Raw genomic sequence first — 5931 nt, forward strand, 5'->3', positions numbered from 1 at the left:
TGAATAACAACACAATCCCACTGGCTTTTGTTGTTTACTTTCTATTTGTATTTGGCCAAATAATACTGCTTTAAGTTGGGCTGACATCTTGTTTTCCATACACAGGCCTCCACCAAAAGACCCCAGGCTTAGTCATCCATTTGGACCGAGTGCAACCAAACCTAATGACTGTGGGAGACAGGAATCAATTGACAACTTTGGCTCCTGTGTTCACACAAGGTCTGCGCCATTTCAGAACTCTCCAGGTGTTCAAAGTGATTCTGCCAACAATATTCCGCTCCACAACCACATAATCTTCTCCGAGGAATCATCCCTGATGGTAAACATGACAACCGAATACGACCATCAGATCATTTTGGTCCTGGAGCCGGACAAGGTAGTAATGGAGGCTGCTCATTTCCTCTTCAACAAACACCCTGAAGTTTCAACTCTACTGCGCGACCACCAGGGGTCACTACAAACCATCAGGGGCTCTCGGGTAAGACTAACTGAAAGGAGCCACGTGATGATGGTCGGTCACGGGGTGCGGGGTCGTGATGGTACAGTCCGACTAGGTGGTCACGGTCCTGAGGAGATTGCCAAGCTGGTTGGCAACATGGATCTGAAGGATGGGCGTATCCGCATGATCAGTATCGTGGGTTGCTACCTGGGGAAGGAGCAGCAGTTTGCCAAACATCTCCTGCAGGCGCTGAGGGTCGTCGGCGTGGAGACAGAATTGCTCCTCTATGCGTCCGCGGTGTCTGTGACTCCGACAGGTGAGCGGTTAACGGAGCAGGGAGGCGTGTGGAGACACCAAGACAGCAGCAAGAGCGTCTTCGCCAAATTGGATCGTCGTGGAAACCTGTTGACCAGGCTGGAAGGAGGAGGCTCCAGCGGACAGGTGGTTCCCGACCACCGAGGACCTGCGCTTTTCATGGGCTACCTGGACTGGCCGACGCAGCCCCAGATGTTTGTCCCCGCCGAGTTGCGCAAGAAGTACCCCTACATCGACTGTCTTGAGGGACTCACCTGGAGCGTTTTCTATGAGGAGCACGGGAAGCGAGCTCCTGACTTCAACCCCGGGAGCCAGGAGGCAGTGTGGCTGAACAGCACGCTAGCACCGGAAACTTCCACGGCGACCTTCAAGCACATCACCACCATATTGGACCTTGTCTGCGAAATCCGGTTCAATGCCATGGAGGATGAGAACGAGGATGCCTATTACGTGCTGAATGACTACATCTACAAATTTCACAGGCGGACCCTGCGCACTGTTCTGGTGGGGGTGTTCACCAACCCTAACGATATAAGTAAGGTCCAGAAGTTTGTAGATGCTTTTGAGGTTCAGAAGGAGAGCTACACCGTGCAGGAGCTGAGAGAGGGCCTCGTGGCGTCTGAGTTTGTCACGTTCTGCCGCCAGACCTTTCAGCTGCGCCACTGCGAGCACAACTGCGACCTGTGGGGGCGCTATTTCATGACGGCGGTCTTCTCCGCCTCGGTGCGCAACTTCCGCACTTTCACCCTCTTCCTCGTGACGACCATCGCGTGCGAGGTCAGCCGCTCGCAGAGTTCGCAGGATTCCATCTGCTCCGCGTTCGTCGGCGACGACTACCCGATGGCGACCAGAGAGCCTATGCCCGCCCTTGGGCTGCGCACACGAGGTTTCTACGGAGGCACTGTTGCCGACGTCGACAGCGCCGCAAACAAGGATAAGCTGAAATGGCTCGATGAGGTGGTGGCCAAGGAGAACAGCCTGTACAAACGATCCACCGCACTGATGTCTGGTGTCGACCGTGACCAGAATACGGAGCTCGAGATATTCGGTAAAGTCAAAGTCCTGAACAGTTACATGTTCTCCTCGTTCATGGAATATTTCCGTGGCACCGAGGAGGGAAGGAGGCTGAAGAGGGGATGTGTCCCCTCTCCCATCTATGGTAAAACAGAAGAGGAGTCTTAGACCGCCCCCCCACCCCTCCAAGTTTTAATGGTTTTAAATGTGAACACAGAAAACTTGGACAATAAAGAAAAGTCCCATTCCGTTTGATCTTTGGACAGGAATAGGTGACATGGTAAAATGTATAATTAGTCATGTTTAAAAAAACAAATTTATGTAAATGCTTTTGCATAACCCCCCTGTGTCACAATTTTAAGTTCAATAAAAAAAGAGTGACAATGTACTGAAAATCTTCTTTTGGTTGTGCTTTGTGGATTAGGACCCAGATTTACTGATTCCTTGATTTTATGCACAGAACTCCACGCCTTGAAACAATCCATTTCAATCCAATCCAACTCCAATCATCCATTTGTATTCAGACCAAAATAGCTATCTTCTGTTTAGATGCACTGGTATTATTGGATAAGTTTGACTTGTTTATTGAGTTGGAGTTAGTGCTCTTGTAAAACTGTAGCCTACTGGTTCTCAGAACGATTCTACCAACCTGAAATGAAACAGGTACGTTGCAACTGGCACACTGACATGAACTGCCTGTGACCTGATAGTAAAGGGCTGACTGCTTTTATTTCATCACATTTACACTTTAAAAAAAGAATGGGACCAGTACTGGTTCTTCAGAGCGATGCCATAGAAGAACCTTTTTCAGTGCTTCAAAGAACCATCGAAGCAACAGTTCTTTAAAGAACCCTTTAATGAATGGCATAATGACGTGTCATAATAGGCTTAGCCCATTATGATGTGGTTCTGAGGAATCATTACCAATGTGAGGAACCTGTCACCTGATGTAATGGTTCAACTCTGGCCCCGTACACATTAACCCGGGTAAATATGAATACGCTTAATAATGTCTCTGTTGACTCTCTTTGGAACTATCCAGAGATTAAAAGAACCATCACACTGTTCAATAACGATTTATTCTAACTGTGAATTAACTGTGTGCATGTGCGTGTGTGCCTGTGTGTGTGTGTGTGTGTGTGCTCGCGCTCATATGTACAGTATCTGTGTATCTGATTGTTTTAAAATAAGCATTATCTACGTAAAACACAAAAAACATGACAATCCATATGTGACTAAAAACAAAAGAGTATGTGAAGGGAGACTTCCTATAGCTACATTTACCACCGAAAAAATATAATTTGTGCTCAGCCACTTTAAGTGCTGATAAGGACATTTGAACATTCCACTGTGGACATGAATAAAGACGTTGTAATCAAATTGCTCATGCAGATTGTCTGAGTAGCTTGGATAACAACAACATTCAACAACACAGAATAGTCTAATAATCTGTCTGGCATGTTTTGGCATAATATCCCTGTTTACAGCAGTTTTAGAGTAAGATACAAGTTCTGTGCGTGGACTGGTAGATGGTGCGGGCGTGTTGGTTAACCAGAGCCCAGTAGTTCTCGAAGCTGACATCTTGTCTCCCTCTCACTCCCATCCGCTGCAAAGTCTTGCGTGGGTCCCTTCCCTAGTGGACGGATCACAAAAGCAGACTTCTAAACCTTCGATTGATATAAATTCATACTCAATATACTGTGTATTCAGGTGGTTGGTTAACCCTTTTCAAAGGAGGTTTGATTTTTATTGGTCACAATTTCAGAATCAGAATATTCAAGATCTCAACATTTGTGTTAAATCCTGGCAAACTTACCACCACCACCAAAACAAAGAGTTTTGTTTCCGTCAGCGTCTTAGTATGTTAGTTTTAGTGAATGATGTGAGTTAACACTTGGTCATGATTGTGAATTAAGCTCAGAGTTGAGAATATTACCCTCTCCAAGTTGGGTAGCTGTCTCCCGAGAAAAAATGTGAATTCATCTTGGGTCAGAGTTGGTCTGTTGTTAGCGGATGCTGCTTTGAATTGAAGAACCAGAGCGCCTATAGCCTTCTCCAGGTCTGATTTCTGAGAGAGAGAGAGAGAGAGAGAGAGAGAGAGAGAGAGAGAGAGAGAGAGAGAGAGATTTAGAGTGGTTGAACGCAGCCCAATCTGCCGTTCCACTTTTGCTGGAACCAATCACGTTTATCCACCAGGTGCACCCGGATCGTTTGTCTGATTGGTTGAAGGACTATCTAAGCGTACAGAGTCATCTGAACTGTGCCCACTGATCATGCCTCTTGTGCAGAAGTTCAGCGCAGACCCCTCTGACTAATGTTCAGTCTTACTGTAAAAGATTGAGCTTGGTCTGGTGATAAGAGAGATTCAGGCTAAGAGATATTCTTACTAAAACAGAGCCCCTTTTTTCCTGGAGGAGAGAGCAAGAGAAGGAGACCTAAGAATAAAAGCGCATCAAGGGTGAGAGAGAAAGAAGTAAAGAGGCAAAAATAGCTGCTCGAATCACACCGAGGCCACTTAAACTGTCATCGGATAATTATCTTGCACATTAGTGAAACAATGGGACAGCATTTTGTGACTGACAACTCATGTATTGAATAGGTTTGTGTGTGGCTTCGGGCATAGAGGGTTAGTCACCAGCGATTAAGGAGAAATTAAAGCTTGTGTCCAAATGACTAGCGCCTGAATGCACAACAGGGGACTTGACATTGTTTGTTTGCGACTGTGAAGGCCTAATTTACATAGAATCGAGTTGAGCATTCGCTGCGACTTGGTTGTCTATCCAAAGTTGACCATGGCTAGCTACCATTAATTAGGTCCATTCGGTCCTCTTTACTTTGGCTAATCCTGATAGGCAGTCCCACTGATGTAACCAAGTTCTTTTTCAGTAGCAAGAAAGCTACAGTGAAGGCCGGTGTACAAACAATCAGTGAACGCAACACATGCCTTGGCCCGCCTTTCTTCTAATGTAAGACAAATACAGTACATGTTTGGGCAGCTTACTGTGCTACAGTTACTGGGTGTATATGACTTGCCTGTCTGACATTGAAGAGAGTAAATACCCCCCAGCTATATCGCTCCTTTTCATTATTTATCTTTCTCCCTCTGTGTCTCACCTTCTCTGCCTTGCATATAAGGCATAACCTTACACTGTGCTTATACCAGCAGTACAGTATCTAGTAGACTAATAGTTTAATAGGTGTTAAAGTTTTTAATTTGCAATTAGTGGTAGAATACTTGAAACCTTTCAGCAGACATAGTTCTCATTTCCACTTATCTTTGTAATCAGTTTGTATATATAGCTGCCACCGCACTACAGAGGACAGAGTAGACCAATGGATCTACACTCTTACATAACATTTCATATACAGGGGAAATTCAATATGTTTTACATAAACAATGTGCGCTTAAACACTGTATGTATGTAGCACATCCTTATTCTGCAAATGGACGTTATTGTAAGAGTCCAGTCATTTGACAACAAGCTTTCATTTCCCGTTGTTCTTGAAGAAATGTGCTTCCATCGGAAGTTATTGTTCCTTGTTCTATAAAGATGGCTGCTTTGCATCACCCTATGTGATATGAAAGCCCGATATCGTGTATTGTTGTCATTAAAATTTCAGAAGCAATGAAAAGTTATCTTACCTGTTGCTCTGCCATGTCAGGTCCTGTCGGTTCATAAAAAGATTAAAGTTCTGATAAGTAGTCCAGCTCAGTTCAAAACGTCTTTATGTTTGTCCCCTCTGCATTCTCATTAGTGCCACTAATAATATCATCCTTTCAGTAGCGTCACTGCTGAGAACATATGCAGAAAAAAAGCTTTGACGTTGGCTAAACAAAAGTGTTATTTTGTGTTATAGTGTTAAGGAGGGGGGGGGGGGGGGGGGGGGAGCTATTGCATTCAGCCTATCATTCCCCATCTCTGGAATACATTACTGATCTGACCACTCCCACCCACGTCTCATCCACAAAGAGATGGGGGGCCGGTGGGAGTGATCACATCATGAATGTAATCCAGAGGTGGAAAGTGATAGGCTGGATGCAACCGGCTCCTAGTCGGTCTTCTCTTTTGTTCAAGCCAACATCAAAGCAATATTTCCTCATATCTGGTTTGGCCTGGACTATGACTCATGCCCTCTGCATCTCCAGCTCCCTGCCAACAACA

The 5931-nt window shown here is 45.3% G+C and overlaps 1 long non-coding RNA gene across 1 annotated transcript; it reads right to left on the reverse strand.

Moving 5' to 3' along the window:
* Nucleotides 1–2484: 2484 nt before the first annotated feature.
* Nucleotides 2485–5613, reverse strand: LOC134072544 (uncharacterized). Its single transcript, XR_009937179.1, has 3 exons — nucleotides 5412–5613; nucleotides 3705–3836; nucleotides 2485–3401 (listed from the first exon to the last, which is right to left on the reverse strand). It is a non-coding gene; the product is annotated as an uncharacterized LOC134072544 (long non-coding RNA).
* Nucleotides 5614–5931: the final 318 nt, after the last annotated feature.

This window comes from Sardina pilchardus, chromosome 24 (genome assembly GCF_963854185.1).
Source record: "Sardina pilchardus chromosome 24, fSarPil1.1, whole genome shotgun sequence".
Lineage (NCBI taxonomy): Eukaryota > Metazoa > Chordata > Actinopteri > Clupeiformes > Clupeidae > Sardina > Sardina pilchardus.